The 19,875-nt window shown below is 49.5% G+C and overlaps 1 long non-coding RNA gene across 2 annotated transcripts in view; it reads right to left on the reverse strand.

The window, feature by feature from the left end:
- The window catches only part of LOC149746813 (uncharacterized), a 183,389-nt gene that overhangs the window by 116,703 nt on the left and 46,811 nt on the right, over nt 1–19,875 (reverse strand). The window lies entirely within an intron of this gene.

Below are 19,875 nucleotides of genomic sequence, written 5' to 3' on the forward strand. Positions count from 1 at the left end.
CAACTTAAATAACTATGCATTTATAAGGGACCACTGCATAATATTCAAAAATCATTTTAGAAAAGCTTTTCATGATATGGGAAAATTCTCATGATGCAATGCTAAGTGAAAATGCAGGATATACAATTTCTCGTACAGTATGATCTCTACTTAAAAAATTCACTTTTCCTCCAATCAGCATGCATTTATTTTTTCAATTAGAGCAATCACATTCAATATAATTTTTTAAAAACCAAATGGTGAGGAAGCATCTCCAAATGAAGCACTTGGGGCCCAGGACCCAGCATGTCAAGTCATTCCTTATGTTGAGAATCCGAACACAGAGAATCAAATTGGAAGCCCTTTATCCTCTCAGCTTAATTTCAGGGCCTGGCGGTGGGCACCTTGGGCTCCACCTGTCTGGTTATCTCCATGTATGAAATACCAAGTCACCCACGTTCTCTCTTGTTCCAGATGCTGTGTCTGATCCCACTCAGCAAAGCGGCCCATAGCATGTGGTCGGTGGACGTTACTCCAGGAAGTGAGAGCATCACCATGGAGTTGTGAAAGAAACGCTTTGGGCACAGTGGAGAAAGGAAACGATTGAGGGCGCGCGCCTTGGAAATGGGCAGTGAGTTCAACACAGACCTTGTTGCGGAGCCACTGCGCGCACCGGCCTGACCTTCCTCTAGCTTCTCTGGGTCAAGAAACACCTACGGTGGAGGTGAGCAGCTCTCGTGTTCAGCGTGCGTCACTGCAGCTGCAGCCTCCTTTTACCTAACCCCAGAGTGGGCCCCTGAAAGATCTTTTCACGGCTGTCTCCTCAGGAAATAGTCCCTGTATTTACTCAGCGACCAGCAGTAGTTCTGCTGGGCTTGTCTAATCCAGCTTCTCACACTTGTATCTGTTTTTCCATGTTTGCTAGTTTAATGATTTGAAAGTAATCCCTCTCTCATGGCTTTACACCACATATTTAAATGTTCTTATTTCCGTGTAAACATCATTTCGGTTCCTTCCCCGTTTATTCAACAGAAAGGAGACGTCACCCCCTACGTCTGAATTCTTAGAGATCATATTCTTCCCACCTGCTGAGATGTTTAATATCTTTGTTTTGCTGCTGAATAACAGGCTGCATTTTATGCTTCTATAATTTCACGTGCTTACTTCACAAAGTAATCTTTCCTCTCACTTTAAAAAGGATACAAATTGCCTTTGACACTTTTAAAAATTTTCACATTTAGCTGTGTCACTCGTGGTGGTCGCAGAGCCTGTTACCCCAGGTAAGGAACTGAATGTTGATTTTTCATCGATTACACTCAAGCCTTACACAACTTTAGACCTGTTCTTGAAAGCCCAGGGCTGGTCCATCAGTGCTACTTCTCCCTGGCACTGTCTGGGCTGCTTTTAACACCGGTTCGAACCTTTCCAGGTGCTGCATCCCCTCTGTCACTGACGGAGATGCAGCAAGTCAGGCTGGGAACGGCCTCGCCCTGGGGGGCAGTGTCTGGAAGTGATGGGGCAGGTTCAGGACTGCGTTCTCGCCCTTGCCGGCTGCCGGGGGGCCCTGACACCGCCCTTCCCCCAGGAGCACTCAGGTGAGGGATTCCCTACCTTCCTCAGGTGAGGGATTCCCTACCTTCCTCAGGTGAGGGATTCCCTACCTTCCTCAGGTGAGCTGCTCGGGATCTACTCCGCACGTGCTCCTGGCAGCACTCATTCTCTTCGAGGGAGGGGGGACTCACCTCCATTTTACCTCCAACTCCCTCTGGCTTCAGCCTGCAAATCACAGTCCTGCTCACCTTCCTGGCTCCTCAGAGCTCAGTCCTCCGACTCTGTCCCTCAGCAGACATCGGGTCAGGTCTGCTCCGGGCCGGGCCTGGGGCGGGGCTGGGGATCAGCCGTGAACAGGTCAGCGGGACCCCCTCGCCCTCCTGAGACTCCAGCTTATTCTGGACCACGGGGCATGCAGGCTGGTCCCCCACCTCAGGCGCCTAAACTCTCGCCTTGATCTCGGCTTGGCCCCCTCCCTCCTCACTCGTAGGGCATCTCTCTTCCTTTATCAAGACTAGTCTTAATTATCAACCACGAGGGGGCCCACAGGTATACTCAGAAAGCAGCGTGTCACAGAGCTGGATTTTTGGCCTGGAAGGCTCAGACTCTAGCCTGCTAGATTTTGCCTGGAAGAGACACCTATTCCTTCCAGACTGAGTGGAGGTGAAGGGGGCTGAGGGCCCAGGGCTGCATAAACCTCCTCTGGTGCATTCGGCTGAGACTCTCTGGGGACTAAGCAAAGGCGTGGCCACCAGCCAAAGTGCAGACTCTCTGCATGGCCCAACCCAGTGGGATGCTCAGAAAGCACGGTTTACACAGGTGCTCAAAGCAGCATCCGGGGGCGGCGGGGGGCGGGGGCAGGGGTCATGTCCACCAAGAAGCCATTGAAGCAGAGACTTCAGGCCTTCCTCTTGCACAGCCCCTTCTAAGGACCTGGGAAGGGCCCTAGAAGTTTCTATTAATTAATTTGATTTCTTAAGCACCTTGTTCTAGATTCCTATTCCTCTCCCTCCCCTGCTGAGTAATTTAGATGTAAGCTCTCAGTCCTGCTGGCTCCACCCTACATCAGTGCCTAATGAGTTTCTAAAGGCTCCTGTCCCTTGCACTCTGACATATGTGAAATGCAAGACATCACATGAGTACTCAGATGCCTAGCTCCACATTTCCTGCCCCCTCGTCCCCAGGACCACTTTAGCAAGTATGACAATCAGAGGGGTATCTGAAATGATCCAATAACAACAGCCACAGAATTACGGTTTATTGAGGGTTTACTCTAAACCAAGCAGTGTGCAAAAAACTGTACTTTATGTTATTTAATCCTTACCAGAACACAATGGCATAAGTATTACGGGGCCACAACCTTTTATCTAAAATCCCCAAGGCCAGTTGTTTTCCAAAATCAATAACGTTTCATATTTTAGAAAGGAAATTCTACCAAATACCGTATCTTATTTAACATGCTGAGAGCAAACCATAATGAAGCATATCAGTATTTCTGCAGTAAAGTGTACGAATATTCATGCCAAGTGGTACAAAGATCATAAATAACTTCGCATCAGCTGGGGTCAGGTATCACATGAGAGCCCAGCCCACAGGAGAACTTTTATGCTCCTATCCTGTCTGCTATGAAGGGGGTCACCTACCTCGCCTTAAACTAGTATTCAGTCATTAACTAATCATCTAAATGAGAAAGGATCTATAGCACAGTTTTGTTTTTTCCCACTGGGATTCCTCCCTAATCTGACAAATCGGCCACAACTCAAAGGAGTATTAGTGCACAAGTTTGGTTTAAACATCAGTAAATAAGGGTTTCTAGTTGAGCTGATGTGACAAATGCCCTAACCAATTTCTGCCCAAGAGTCAAGGCTTAAGGAAAGGTCCATGATATCAAAGAGCCATTTTATTTTTCCTAATGTGCTTTTCACAGATGATGGTGAATGTAGCAATGAGTGAAGTATACAACAAAAGCTAAAATCTTTCTTGACTATATGTAGAATGGTGGCCTGAGGATCCAACTTTTAAAAAAAATGAAAGGTCTAATAATTAAAAATAGAAACTCTAATAGAAAAGTTATACGGCAGACTAGATACAGCTAAAGAGAGAATTTATGATTGGAAGACAGACCTCATTGTCAAACATGTACCCAAAATGGAGCAAAGAGAGAAAGGAAAGAGAAGGGAAAAGGAGAATAGCATTTAACAGGTGTGGCATAATATGAGAAAACAGAATACGTTTCTAATCAGAATTCTAGAAGGAAAACAGAATGGAAGAAACACGATACTTGAAAAAAGAACGGTTAAAATTTTCCTAATATTTTTAAAGGACATGACTCTTCATATTTAGGATGTCCATAAACCCCAAGAAGGGTATCTAAAAATAATTCACACTTAGACACATCCTAATGACACTGATGGATACAAATAAAAAGACAGACCTTTTTAAATTGGAGGAAAAGAATAGATTCTCTAAAAGGAAACAAGATTTAGAAATACAGCTGACTTCTCAACAGTAATAGGGGAAACCAGAAGTCAGTGGCATAATATCTAAAGTGCCAGGGGAAAAAATAAATGCTGATTTGAAATGATAAATCAGTTCAGTGTACTTTTTGAAAATGATGATGAAATAAAGACATTTCAAAAATCCCATGACTGACCCTCATTAGAGGCACTTTCATAAGGAGAAATCTAGGAAGAGAGAAAGGATCCCAGAAAAAAAGTTCTGAGATACATAGAATGTTTATCAAAGAAAATAGTAAATATGTGGATTAGTCTAAACAAACATTAGCTGTGGAAAACAGTAACATATCATTTGTGTGACTAAAAATAACAAGATAGAACTAAGAGAACAACTGCAACATATAATTTATAATAAAAGCACTCTAAGTTTCTTGTATCATCTTTAAAGAGGGTAAAATATTAGCTGTCGACTTTGTCAAGTCAAATAGCTTATGGATTATTAATATTTCAGGGTAATCAACAATATCATAGAAATAGAATGTATTACTTCCAAATTGAGTTGGAGAATAAGATGGGAGGGAAGAAAAAAATTCAATTAATTTAAAAGGATGTAAGAATAGAAAGAAAAAAGAAGCCTCAGAAAGGTAGGACAAATAGAAAGCATGAAATAAAATAGTAGAAAGGAATTTCAGTATATCACTAATCGTAATAAATACTAATGAATAAAACTTTCTAATTAAAAAGTTAAGATTATAATGCTGAATTTAAAAATCCCAGCTATATGTTGGTTATTAGAGATACGTCTAAAATATAAGAGCATAGACAGGTACAAATCAAAAACAAAAAAGGAAAAATATGTTCTAAACAAATAGCTAAAGAACGCTGGTAGTAATATATTGGTATAAGTTGAAAACAAAAATAATTTAAGGCCAAAGGCATTACAAGAGACATTAAAATAAAAGGTTATTACTTATTGATAAAGGGCATAAAGGGCTCAATTCAACAGGAAAATATAACAATTCTAAGCATTTTTGTTCCTAATAACAAAGTCAAAACATATAAAACAAAAACAGATGGAATTATAAGGAAATTTTGAGAAGTCTAGCATGACAGAAGTAGATTTTTAAAATTCCTTCTGTAAATAATCAATAAACCATATACACAAAATTCAGTAAGGATATAAAATACTTGAATAACACTATGAAAGAGGCTCATATAATAGCAACATAATAGAAATAGAGAATTAAATATTTTTTTAAACTCTCAAGAAACACTTACAAATACTGACCACATACTAGGAAATAAAGTAAATTGCACCATATTTTAATAAGTTGATATTACACAGACACACAGTTTCTGACTGCAACAAAATTTTAGCTTCTAAAACACAGTTTTCTTTTTCAGTTTTTAGTATCTCTAAATTAGGATGTGTCTTACAATCAGGAACTTCTTGTAATTACTGTTGCCATTTTCCCACATTTTAACATTTCTGAAATTTGAATACTTCTTGTATAGCATTTTAGATCCAACAAATATGTTAAGCTCAAAATCAAAATGATTTTCTAAACAAATTCGTACGTTTGTGAAGTAAAAAAGTACACTTTCAAACACTTCGTGATCATTTTATGATGTCAAATCATTACGCTGTACACCTTAAACTTACACAGTGCTATATGTCAATTATAGCTCAGTACAACTGGAAGAAGAAAAAAGCCTCATGGATCAAAATAGTAATCATTATGGAAGTTAGAAAATTCCTATTAAAAATATTAGGTATCAGTAATTGTGAGATGCAGCCAAGGTCATGATAAGAGGCAAATTTATAGTCTTAAATTATATTAGAAAATTTTAAAAGGCTGGAAATTAATAACGTGCAAGAACAGCAGAACAAACTCAACAAAGCAAAAGAAGGGAAACAATAATGAACAAAATGTAATGCAGGTGAAAATAAAGGTATGGGAGAAAGGATAAATAAAGCCAAAACTTGGTTCTTTGAAAAAGATTAATCAAGTTAACAAATCTCAGAAGAATATAAAGGTAAAACGAGTGAAAATAAAATATACATAGCAAAAATGAAGAAGTAGGTAACTATGTATATACAACAAAAATTTAAATATCAAAGAGTACTAGAACACATCCGGGCCGAATAATTTGGAAAAAATGTGAAAATAACGAATTCCTACATAAAACAAGTTATCCAAACTGACACCAATAGGACTGAATGATCCTGAAACCTTTAAATGCCTTGAATCAATATTCTAAAATCTATCTACACAGAAAATATGGATGGTTTTACAGATGAGTTCTACCAGTCACTGTATAATTCCATCACGCAACCCTTCCAGAGAATGTAGAAAGAATAGACATTCCTTCAACTCATTTTATTGGGCTAGTTATCAGAGTCACAGATAATACAAAAAAAGACGACAGGCCAACCTTACACAAGAACAAAAACACACATATACACAAATGCACAAATACTAACAAAATCACTGTCAAATAAAATCCATGTCCACAGGGAAGGACTTCAAGGTTACTCTTGCATTAAAAAACATTAAAACCCATATTGCTATAATTATCATATTAACAGCTTAAAGTGGGAAAACCATAAACCAGATACAGAGACTTGCTATGTCGTTTCAGTAATCAGGACGGTGTGGTGCTGGCCCGAGGACTGACTGACAAGTGAAGCACAGTATAGATGCTAGAAACAGGTCCACGCGCATGGGAAACCTGATTTCCGACAGGGCTGGCCCTGCAAATGAGCAAGGAAAGAATGGCCCCACTGGTCATCCACAGAAACCAAGAAGTGGACTCCCTACCTCGCTTCACATACAAAAACAACAAGTTAGTAGCCTACATGTGACAGGTTTTTTTTTTTTTTCTCATTTGGGAGAAAACATAGGATAACACCTTTACGGACTTCATGCAGAGAAGGTTTGCGTTTGAACTGTCTGATCGCCAGAGCCCTTGCCAGCCGCCCCGTGTGGGCTCTGCTCCTCTAAAAGGAAGTAATATCGGAAATAAGACATGACTGATATTTAAATAAAAGCTAAATCCAAAAACCATTGAGATAAAAAACTCAGGAAGATGAGAGAGAGGGAAGATAAAAGTCTAAAACCCACTAGATGTAAGCGAAAAAGCATTAGAAGAGGTGAGATGAGGATTGACGAACATAAATTTTAAATGAACAGAATATGACAAGGATAAATAGTACTGAGAAAAATCGTTTTTACCAGGAAAAGGCTGAACTTGGTGTGCGAGCAGAGGGGGCAGTCGGCTGCTGTTGGCTTCTGCTGCCCCTGGGTAGGGTCCCCCCCGCCCGCCCGAGAGGTGGGACCCAGGAGGCCAAGAGGGTTAACGGCGTTGGCCAGACTCTCTTCAACGAAGCTTCTGCCCCAGCATGTGAGCACTCTGATCAGAGGCCACAGGTCCTTCCAACAAACGTTTGTTAATTTATCTGCCCATTCCTTCCACCTTTACTTACCAAGCACCTAGCTCCATGCCTGCTGCCTAGTAGGAAATCAACACGTGGCAGTCATCCCTATCCTAATACCATAGGTTGTTAACCTTTACAATTTCACCATTTTGGTCCCACAGTAAGTGATGATTCCTGGGCAGAGGGTGAGAGGTGTGACCTGAGGTTCGAGGAGGGGACCCCGATGACACAGCCTCCTCAGCCACAAAGAAGACTTAGAGTCTGACCCAAGGATAAGGAGGAACCACCAGACACTTCCCCAGGGAAGGGCGGTAAATGCGCATTTTCTGGAGGGGACCCATGGGCTGAGGACCGGGCAGAGAGCGGCATGGGGGCCAGTTGGGTGGCCACACCCAGAACAGGCGGTGGTGGAGAAGGTTCAGAGGAGTGGGCTTCGGGGGTGCTCGGGAGGCAGGATGGAGACCGACCAGGAGAAGATTTAGTGAAGGAAATCATCTTCTGATTTGTTAACTGGGAGGCTGGTGAGTCTCCTCTGCGGAGGCCTTAGGAGAGAGAGGGCTCAGTGTGCAACCCCTCAACATCCTTCCGAATGAACAGCCCACACGTGAACCCATGCTCCAGGGTCTCCTTCTGGGAAGCTGCCGGGAAGGTGCGCTGGCTCTGGTGGCCTCAGGCCGAGGCTGGGGGGAGCCGGAGGGGGGCTGCCTGCAGCGGGAGCCCAGCTGGGCCAGGCCAAGTGGCGGCTCCGCCCTGCAACCAGGACGGTGTCTGGCTCTGACCCAGCAGGGCCTCAGGGACCGACGGTCCTCAGACTTCACGCGTCGAGGACCCAGAGCCTGACGGCTCAAGGCGTGGTTCCCGCAGCACGAGCATCTCCCGCGAGCTTGCTGGAAACACAGCCTCGGGCCCCTCCCGGACCAAAATCTGCATTTTGACACCATCCGCGGGAACTTGCCTGCTTGCTCACGTTCCAGAGGCAGGGACCTAACGCACATTTACGCTAAATCAAAACCAAACATCCTTCCCTTTGGAGGGCACATCCCAGCCCTAGAAGTGCCGGCTCCTGGGGTTTATTTCCCACCCTCCGGAGTGCGTGTGTCTCAGCGTGGCCTTCAGTTCAGGCTCCTGCAGTCTGATGGCCTCGATACGGTGGATCGGTGTGGGTTCTGAGGAGGACCTGGACAGTCCATGTTCCATGGGACCCCCGTGGCAGAGCGCAGGGAGTGAATGCTGCAGAGGCATCGTGTGTCCACCCCAGGAGAACCTGAGCCGCGTCTGGTCCTCCTTCTTGTCGGGGGTGGACAGGGCACTTTCCAGGTCAGTGTCTGTCTCCAAAGTTCCCGATGCCCAGGAGCCTTTCCTGGTGGGGTTGCCATACCGGGCACACAGCTGCTCGGCTGAGCCTGCGGCCTTCGGGCTCCCTCGAGGTTTTGTAAGGACGCACTGATGAGTTAAGGGGAGACACCCTCGCATCCTTTAGGTCCTGCAGAGCAATATTGTCTTTGATTGGCTAATTTATGTGGGGAGTTTGAGGCTTCCCCCAACCCTCTCCACGCTGATAGCTCTCACCCCACAGTCTAGGAAACCACCTACGTCCGTTCCAGTTTTACGGAGTGTATCCAGTCCAGGTGTACACGTAGGAATTGGGCAAATTACCGTCGGGCAGGTCTGTGGCCCAGTGGTCCTAAGGTGAGCGGGACGGGTGGGCCCCATTCAGTGCCTGCTCCGACGGGGGCCCTGACGATGCTTTGTGTCTCTGGATATCCGTGCTGCTTTGACCCTGATTCCTCTAAATGTTGGGATACTCTCCTTTCCGTATGGTACCATTACCCCAGAAGGGCAGTAGGTCCATTTTGAAAGGGTCTGAGGAACTAATTACAGTATGTGTTGGATTTTACGAGAAAACTAAATATCCATTGTGAAGGCCACAGAGGCTTAGAGTTCGTTACAGCCTTGAGCCTTACGGCAGTTCCTACGACACGTTGTGAGTGCTTTAAAAGAGGCTGCTGCAGTGACCTCATGGCTGCCCTCCTCAGAAGGGATTCAGGGAATGTTGACTTCACCTCTGTAAGCTATTAATTAGTGCATGCTTCCCACTCCCGTGTGCCAGTGGGCATGGGAGCTCAGGTGGCATCAGTGTAGCACGTGGCAAGCCTTATGGAAGCCAGTTAGGAGGGGTGAGGCGTGAGGGGCACACCCGTTCCTCTTCACGGTGATGCAGGGGTCACCGTCCACGCCGGTCACACTGGTCACGGGTTCCATTGCTTGTGGCCCAGAGCGTCACAGCATCACAGGCTGGGTGGGTGTGGGAGGGGTGAGGCTGACCCTCGCAGTGGAAGGTCACGGCCCTTCCTCAACGTAACAACAGAATGTCTTCTGGTCCGTTTCTCCATAATCTTTTACCCAAGCTGGGTTTCCCCATCCACTGCCCTCATTTCCGACCTGACGCCACGTAGACTTGCTCGTCCCGATGTTAGCGTGTATCTTACCTGGTTTTAGGTCCTGGCAAACGTTTTTTCAAGCACACTGCTTCTTCTGCACTTGCTCTGTCGTTGTAAACCATCCTAATCGTTTCCCCTTGCCACTTACTCTGTAGAAAGCAGAGCTCCTGATCAACGAGAGAACCATTGCAGAAGTGCCTCTGAACTGCTGGGAATTACCCAAGAGAATGACATGTCATGCAACTTTATACTTAACAAGGTGATCTCAGTGTGAAGCTGGGTACATTTTTATTTGGAAGACTGTACATATACGTATAATGATATAGCTAAATCTGTTAGCTTGTACCTAGAATTCTGGTTCAAAAATACAGCTTTTAACCAAACGGGTAAGTTTCCTAGAGGACGCGAGATTTGGATTGGCCTTTTCAGTAAGGCTGAGTGACAGGTTTGGGGCAGCAAAGCACTGCAAACAGGGGCTGGGCTAAGCACAGGCAGGGGTTGGGTGGGGCAGCAGGGGTGAGCATTTTGGGAATCACAGGCTCCCAGGCCTGTTCCCTCTCTCCTCGGCTTGACTTGCCCACATGTGGACAAAGCAGGGCTGGCAGAATGTCCACTTCCTGCTAGAGACGATGTTTTCTTTGTGGCTTCTTTGGCTATTTTGTTACTGTGTGATGCTCATCGAACACCAGGTTTGTGAGTGCGGGACGTGGTGTGTATAATTAGCAGAATCCCCGGCTTTCGTCAGTTTAGACGTGAAAACCTGTGTAAGGAAAGTGGAACAGAGCAGAGCCGGCGGGGGAGAGGAGAGTGCCTGAGTCCCATCAGGGATGCATGCTCGGGGTGGTTCAGCTCGTAAACACGTGCAGACGCTTCCAGTGGACGCGTCGCAGACGTGCACACAGACGGTTACCTACCTATCTGTGCTCTCTATTTATCTGATACAGGCCCTCTGGAAATAGCGTGTTCGTAACTTTGTTTCCGTTTGTTGCCCAGAGCCCCACCCCAGGGCTGGCTGGGGCCTCACTGACCTCAGCTCCTCCCTCTGCCCAGCCCTGCCCCGCCACCCCTCACAGAGGCTGTTTTCGGGAGAATTCCCAGTAAACTTCCCACATGCAAAAACCTGGTCCCCAAATCTGTTTTCCCAGGAACCCAAGCCTGGCGACTCTTTTAAGGAAAACGTTCTAAACTATCATCCTTCGGAGAGAAAAGCAGCCCACACACTGACGGCTAATTAGCTTGCTTGGTAGACAAAGCCAATGCCACGCTCTGTAAGAGAGTCACAGTAAAGCTGCACAGTCCCAGGACGGCCCAGCTCGACTCACACTCCACTTCCGGGGAAGGTTCCGGGAAATGATGGGTGGTTCTCCATCCCGTCCGACCATGTGGAGCCTGTCCCGCCTGGGCACTTACTAAAACTCCGAGTCTACGGGTCTTCTGTGAATTGAGGCCGGTGGCAAAGGGGAAATGAGGTCACCAACGAGGAAGGCCAGGCGAGAAGACCCTCAGCACAAACTCGCCCATCCGGTATGGTGCTCGGGTGACAGCGCCCAGGGTGGGAAGGACACCAGGGAGGGATTAATACCTGGTGCTCATCCGTTGTTGGCAGGCTCAGAACGCCAGCTGGGAGACATCTAAGCCAGCTTAGTCTCATTTTATTAGCACTTAACCACCCAAAAGGATCAAAGTCAACAGAAATCCTGCTTCATAAACACCCCCAGAGCCCTAAGTCCTTGTAGGGAACGTACCCGTAACCAAGCTTATCAGACGTCTCCCAGAACCTGTCTGGAGGCAGAGGTGGGACAGCCTAAGGTGAAGACGTCGCGATGACGCGCCAGGTAGCGGCCGCTTCCCCAGGCACCGCCTCACCCTGTGGCGGAGGCTGCCTGCCCAACAGGATTTAGGAAAACAGAATCCTGACTTGGTTTTCTTTCACTCCCAACACATGCCAGCCTTGGCCAGCCAACAACAGAAGCTATTTCAAGGCCCTGTGAGCGGCTCGGAATCAATCACGCCCTCACCTCCCGTCCACCCCGCAGTAGGCACAGAGGGCTCAGGAAAGCAGACGACAAGGCGCGGCACCTCCACCGGCCCGGCCACGCGGGACGCCGCTGGACTCAGCCAGCCGCTGGATTATAGTGTCTCGTTTCCGACAAGATTACAAGAAGCAGATTAATCCCCTCAGTGCCCCTTAATTGTGGGAAAGGTTTCCATGCCCGAAATCCACCGAAGGTTGATGACAGGTGTGTGTCAGAGCAAGGCCACCGCGATCCCGTCCCACCACCCAGAAGCGGGGGGTCCACCCGAGACAGCATTCTCTCTGGAGCACGTGCACACACCCACAAAAAGCACTCTCGGGAAGGCGCATGTCAATTTTAAACGACCAGGGCTCCACAGTTTTTCAGTTTCATTTTTTCAGTTTCTCGATTTAAAAGCATTCAACAATTTTACTTTCTTACCATGCTTTTAAATTATGAAAAAATGTATAGAAAACCTAAAAAGAAAACGATAACACAGAGGTTATTTTCAGATATTTAAAACTGGGAAGTATTGCTCTTATTCCTAAAACCTGGCTGACAAAGACCTACTAAACTCACAAGGAGGCTGAACTCAGATTCCTGATGGTATTGGCTCTGAGCTTCACTGCAAAATACACCTGGCCACCTATTTGGGGACAAGAGCATTCCTTTTCCTACATTCATGTGTGCAGGACAAGGACCGGAAAGGCTGCTGCTATGGGCTGAACTTTAGCCCCCCAAGTCGATGTGTTGAAGCCCTAACCCCCACAGGACTCAGAACGGGACTGCATTTGCAGATGGGCTTTTTTTTTTTTTTTTTGCGGTACGCGGGCTTCTCACTGTTGTGGCCTCTCCCGTTGCAGAGCACAGGCTCCGGACGCGCAGGCTCAACGGCCATGGCTCACGGGCCCAGCCGCTCCGTAGGATGTGGGATCCTCCCGGACCGGGGCACAAACCCGTGTCCCCAGCATTGGCAGGCGGACTCTCAACCACTGCGCCACCAGGGAAGCCCCAGATGGACTTTTAAAGAGGCGATTTAGTTAAAATGAGGCCACGTGGGTGGCCCTGATCTAGCCTGACTAGCGTCCTTAGAAGAAGAGAAGATCAGGACACAGACGCACGCGGAGGACGACCACCTGAGGACAGCCCCTGTTTTGCTCAAGTTAGTTTTGGTTGGGTTTCAAGCATTTGGAATTAAAGTCTAAGGCACGTACAGCCAGAGAAATGTGCATGGCGACTTTGCTTATACTCAAGGCTGACCAGACAGGTGCGACGCAGAGCCGCTCTTCCACCATATTTATTTGGAAAATGTACACAGGACCTCACAGTGTATTTATCTGGATCCCATAACATGACGATCTACAGAATATATCAGACAAGCTTACTTTCTTACATGAATTAGAAGCACACTGTGACTGATGCCTTACCTCCTTCAGCTGGAGGAAAACCCCTATCTGGATACGGGTATGTAAATTTCAAAGCTGCCCTTTTTCAATAGTCTTTTTTAAAACTGAAGTACAGTTGGCTCACAATATTATATGATTTTCGGGTGTACAGCACAGTGATTGACTCAATATTTTTATAGATTATGCACCATAGAAAGTTATTATTATATTATTGACTATTTTTCCTGTGCTATATATTACATCCCCATGACTTACTTATTTTATAACCGGTATTTTCCACCTCTTAATCCCCCTCAGCTATTTCACCCTTCCCCTCACCCCACCCCCACCCCTCTGGCAACCGCTAGAATGTTCTCTGCATCTGTATTTCTGTTTTGTTATATTTGTTCATTTGTTTCGTCTTTTAGAGGCCACACATAAGTGAAAACATACAGGGTCTGTCTTTCTCTGTCTGACTTATTTCACTTAGCGTAAGAACTCATATAACTCAATATCAAGAAAACAAGCAATCTGATTAAAAAGTGGGCAGAAGGCCTGAACAGACATTTTTCCAAAGAAGACATACTAATGGCCAACGGGTAGCTGAAAAGATGCTCAACGTCACTCGTCATCAGGGAAATGTAAATCAAAACCACAATGAGCTATCACCTCACACCTGTCAGAGCAGCTATTATCCAAAAGACAACAAGTAACAAATGCTGGAGAGGGTGTGGAGAAAAGGGAGCCCTCCCGCACTGCTGGTAGGAATGTGAATTGCTGCAGCCGCTATGGAGAACAGTCCGGAGGGTCCTTAAAAAAACTACAAATAGAGCTGCCATAGGACCCAGCAATCCCAGTCCTTGGGCCCATCCTTCCCCATCCGGGGCAGCTGGTCAGTGGAGAGAGAGGACAGCAGGGCCGTGCCCGTCCGCCCCGGCGCATCCTCACCCCGCCAAGAACTGGGGCCCTGCTCACTCTTCCACGCGGCGTTTAGTCTGAGCAGAGACGGCAAGACGCCTCCCCCAGCCCACCGCCAGAACAGGGTTTCTGCGAGCTCCTGACACACAGTCGCACCCTCCGGACCTTCAGAGCCAGTTGACGACAATGAAACGGCTCCACACACTCAGTCAAGGCTGCCCCAAGAAGGGGAGTTTCTGAGGGACCCGCTGCGTCCTCTGTCCTGCTCCTCCCTCGCTCTTCCCACCTGGGACGCAGGCAGCTCCCCAAACAGGACCACTGAGGGCAGGGGAGCACGCGGGACCCGGAGCCGAAGCCACCAGGGTGGGTCTGTCACAGGCCGGGACACAGGACGAGGGAGCGGTGAAGACAAAGCAGGTCTTTGCGAGCCTCTTCTCTGCAAGGAGACCCTCAACTGTGTGCAGGAGCTGGGCCGAGGCCCGGAACGCGGAGGCTGGGCCTGGGGTCACATCCGAAAATGCGCCTTTGGCCCAACCCATGGTTTCAGATTTTACTCCAAACAAAGCATATTTGGTGAGGAGGTACCACCGTCCGCCAGTTCGTCCTCTTGGGTTGGAAGGATTGACATGCTCTACACAACTCACTGTTGGTTGTGAGAAGCGAGTGGGGGAGCGGGACCCGTTTATTTAGATGTGAAGTGTTGGAATTCCATTTCCTCTTTGATGAAACATTTGAAATGTTCACCCTGTCACAGAACAAAGGGAACTGTGACTTCTGTTTCACCATCTGCAGAGCTGATTTCATGCACTTTTGACAGTTGCTATCATGCTTCTGACAGTGACGATTTCCCCGCCAAGGGAAGCTGGGGGGTTCTGCACCTAACCCGTATCGCTCATTCCCAAATGCCAGCTTTCTGCAACCTAAGGAATGAGTTTGGCGGATAGCTTTGCCTTCAGTTTGGAAAACAGCTCCACAAATCCCTACTGAGATGATTTCCTTAATGATCAAACAAAACCATCCTGATAAGTCACCCGCTTCGACCTGCAAAACATTCAGGGTGGGATCCTCAAAGGACATTCTGGCATTGGCCTTGGACCTTGGGGAACGTGGCCAGGTGGCACCTGGGCCAAACCACACTGACCACCAGCCATGCTTCCCCGAGCGGTGCTGTGGGCCGGTCCTGTGTTCTCCCGGGGAACCCCCGACAAGGAAAGCGCGGCCCCCCTCACGAAGCTAGCTGTCCACAGAGACACGGACACCGCCTGCATAATCACAGACGTTGGACTAAAGATACAGAGACAGCAAAGAGCTTCCTGAAGTAGCGGTGTTTGTGTGCCTCAAGATGCCCCACCCTGCTGCCCCGCAGACCGGGAATGTGGACGCTCTCTTTCTTCACAGCCCTGGTCTTCCTCTCCCACCAGCTCAAGGCCCCTCCCGCACAGAGGACCCAGGATTTGACAGGAAGGCACGTCCTTCTGGCTCGGCATCACCCTTCCGAGCCTTCAGCTGCTGCTCTGGCGCCTCCACACCCTCTCCACCTCCCGTAAGGACCCACCTGGGCAGCCTGCACCTAAACAGGGCGAGAAGGGAGGGACAGGAAGATTCGAACATACCTTTCCCCGCCCACCCGCTCTGAGCGGCAGAAGATTTTGAACACTGTGCCAAAGGCCATCCGTCAACAAACTCTCAGGGCAGGCGTTCCTGAGACAAAGCGAGGGAACTCGTGGATGCGGGCTCGGGGCATGTCAGCCCCCCACCCCCAGAACGGTCTGGCCCAGCAGGAGAACTGCTCCGGAACCAGGCTCTAAAAGGAATCACTTTTCCAGTTTCACCCAGTTTAAAAACAAGAGGAAACAGAGAGATGTCACCACCACGAAAGCAGTGTGTCCTTCGTGGGAAATTACAACAGGAACACTACTAGCCCTTCTCTGGCTTCTCAGTGCAGACTAACTGTTTCCCTGGTTCCCTTTTTAAACACCATGAGGTTCACACGGGTTCATAATAACGGGCTGAAACATGACCGCCCGTCCAGTTCCCTGAAGGGTGCTCCTTTCCATAACGTTGATGATAACCCTGTGCTGTTTGGTAAACAAACGCCGGCTTAGGATTTCCCAAACAGAAATGAGCTGCACCAAGGAGGCCACGCATATAGGCAGATGCCCCAAAAGACGCTCCAGGGGATACACTTGCGTCTTCACTGACGATCAATGGGCCACTGCGAGGTGGGAATGGATTTCATTAGTCCAGTTCATAACCTGCTGCCCGAACTTAATCAAACGCACAGGACGTGTCCTTCAAGTAGGAGCACAGAGAGCCCTTCTGGGAAAATTATGAGGCTGCTGAGCTGCAAAACGGGGTCCTTCGAAGCTCCTTCACGGGCGTAAAAATAGCTGTACTTTCTGGAGAAAAATTATAGCTCCCCATTCCCCGGTTTTCTGTGGTCATTAACCTAGAAGCACGGGGTGACACAAGGCCTCCCTAAAGACCCCACCACTCAGAAAAGGAGTGTCTCCCTCCTGTCTCCCCAGACAGTGTCATCAGGGTGTTTGTTGTCAGGCACACAATGCACTTATCTGGCTTCTTTTCAAGTCACCCGATTAACTGGAGAAAACAGAAACACAGAGAAAGAGCGTGTCCTTGCCCAGGGCGGTAAATGTCACAGAAAGGCCAGGGGACTGTGCCTTGGCTGCAGACCCTTGGCTGCTGGGTCGCCTGCAGCACTCCTTGGCCTGCAGGTGGCCGGCTCCATCCCCCCACCGCCCTGCCCACTGGGCTCCAGGGCTGTGAAGGATGCTGCAAGGCCCACGTCACAGCTCTCGTGAGCAAGGCCGCAGCCTCCTCCGCGGTGGGCGCGTCTGGAACTTGTCAGGGGAAGGTCCTGGGCGGGACGGGGGCGCACTGGGGCCTGCGAGCTGGTGGCTCCCTCCTCTGGTCCAGCCTGGCCGCGGGGCGTGAGGGGCAGAGAACCCGGGGCCTCCCAGACCCAAATGCGCCCTTGAGGTAGAGAACCCGAAAGGAGTTTAGCTTAAAATGGAACCAGGGACGTGAAATAAAGAACCTCACACCTGCACCCACATGGAAAGGAGGCCTAAGAAGGGAGAGACTGAGTTCCCCAAACGCCCGATTTACGGAAAACCAAAACCCACCTCCTGACCAGCGACCATCCGCCAAGACTCTCTCCCGTCCTCAAGTCACCGGACTTGCCGTTTGGACTCTGCCCCAAACCCTCAAGGCCTCACCTGCAGTGGCTGCATGTGCATTTCCATAATTGCCAATTCCTGTGCTAGTTCCAGACAGACTCACTTTCGGTTGTCTGCACTTGCCTCAGTTTACCTCTTCATTTAGGTGGATAAGGACGCGTCTTCCTGGAGGAGGCGGCTTGGCCACCACTGGCGTCAGCGCAGGTGCTTGGCGATGAAGGACTCACGGTGACAACGCCACCAGCTGACCTTCCTCGGGGCAGGACTTCGGACCCTACGTACCTTGGAGGTGACCTGAGCCTCCAGCGCGGCCTCTCTGGGGACCCTTAGGAGGACGGAAAATGCCAGGCTCCTATGAAGGTCTGGAGATGCTGGTTTTCAGTGATCCCGAGGACATGTTTCTTGTAATAAAATGCAGGAAGTGAAGTGTGTGTGCATCTAAGTGCGTGTTCATGTTGTATGCACATGGGTGTGTTTGTGCACTTTCGTTTTCCTGGCTGGCTCTGTGTGGGCATCAGAGGGGCAGTGCCACCGGCCCGGCTCTTGGGAGAGGGAGGTGCATGCCATAGGGTTACCCCTGGGCCTACCTGCCGGGAAATGGGCTCCGCGCACCTACAGGGCACGCCCTGGGTAACCAGGTTTGGGGCCGAGGCTTGACGTCAAATCCATTTGTCCCCAAGCCTCCCTTGGGGACATTGCCAGCCCAGCTCATAACGCAGGAGCGTGGCCCCTGCCCCCGACCTGTCCCAGCGGCAGGCCTGAGCTGGGGGCGTGCGGGGTTTGAAAAGCAAACGCTCTTCTGAACCCTGTGGGCTCATTATTCCCTAGAACAGTGGTAACCTAGTGCATTTTCATTTACTTAGCCTTAAATATATGTAAATTAAAGGGTTTTCTTTTATTAAAAATAACACTGAAACTCACCGCTGATGTGTTTTTGTTATTCTAAAGAGAAGCAGCACCGGAGGAATGAGGCTCTAATGACATTTCACATTCAGACATGTGTCTTGCTGCAGAAAAAGGGGCCTCCGCGCCCCAGGCCTGAGCGCCTGAATAAAGCGCCGCCCGGCGGCGACTCACTCCGCGCACACGATCCCGGGCTCCAGTCGGCATGGAGCGGACGGCTCAGCCTGGTTGGAAGCCTGACTGTAGCCAAGAAAAAATAAGAAATTGCAGCTCTGCCCACTGGAACCGTGCAAGGTTGGAGCCCAGCGTCGGGCGGGGAGAGAGGTGCCGGAACTTTGGTGACGTCTGCTGGCAGGGAGGGCTCAGCCATCACGGTCTGGCCTCCGCGCGGCCTGGCCCCAGCCCAGACATCACTCGGCCCTCATGGGCCCCTCCTCCACCCGGGAGCTCCTCCCCCTGTGCCCCTTAGAACCGGTTGGACCCTCTGTGTCCACGTCCCCGGGCTGCCTCGGAGCCACAGGAAGGGACGCTCGCCATTCGCAGGCCGGAGGCCGAGATGCAGGGGCCAGTGGGGCAGCGCCCCCTCCCAGCTCCCGGTGTCCGGGAGCCCTTGGTGCCCCTTGCCTGGCTCCACGCCTGAGCCTCTCGCCACCTGGCATCTCCCCGCTGCACACGGCACCTCCTCTCCTCTTCTCAGAAGGGCCTTGATCCCACTGGATGAAGGGCCCACCCTTCCCCACCATGACCTCGTCTGACCTTGACGAGTACATCCTCAAGGACGCTGTCTCCTGATATGGTTGCATTCTGAGGTTCCGGAGAACATGAATTTGGGGCGAACACTTTTCACCGCAGCGCGCCCCTCGTCTTGTGAATTGCCGAGGGCCGTGCCGGGCAGGGGGACACGCCTCTGGGATCCCCAGGAGGATGTGGCCCGCCAGCTCGGCATTCATGCCTGGTGCACTGTCTATTTCATGAGGACTTGAGCCCAGGCCACCAAGCGCACCGTCTTACACTCGTCTCGTGGCGTATAAGCCTTCAAGGACCGTGGCGAGTCCTCGCCCCTGCGGCCCCAGGTGACAGGTGTGTGCGGACGGGCCTTGCAGCAGCCTGCCTCCGCCGCGGCCTGGACTCAGCCATGCTGCCCCCATTCCGTCCTCAGATGCGCTCACCCTCACTCCGCCACTGCTAAGACCCTCTTTCCTGCGACGTCCCTTCCAACCTCAGGACAAGGGAGGCCACGCTGTGAGGACAGCTGGTAAGAACTTGTGCTGACGAAGGGAAAGAGTGGCGTCTGGGACGTGGGCAAGTCCAGCGGGTGCCGAGGCAACAGCCAGAGGAAGGAGTGAGGTCAGCAGGCCAGGAGACAGGCAGCGGCGCAGATCCCCCTTCAAGAACCAGAGCACGAAGTTGAAATTGAACGTTATCACCCCCGTGTGCAAAACTTCGCCCTAACCTCACCTTCCGCCACAAGTCCAGGGAAGAGCTCCCGGTGAGAGCACCTGGGGATGGGGCAGGGCAGCGTGGAGGACAATCTCCTCCCCTGGGACCCCGCCTTGTCTCCCAGCTCAGGGAAGGCCGACTGCTCACA

This window comes from Delphinapterus leucas, chromosome 18 (genome assembly GCF_059928025.1).
Source record: "Delphinapterus leucas isolate spDelLeu-1000000601 "Yukka" chromosome 18, BTC_Dleu_Yukka2, whole genome shotgun sequence".
Taxonomy (NCBI): domain Eukaryota; kingdom Metazoa; phylum Chordata; class Mammalia; order Artiodactyla; family Monodontidae; genus Delphinapterus; species Delphinapterus leucas.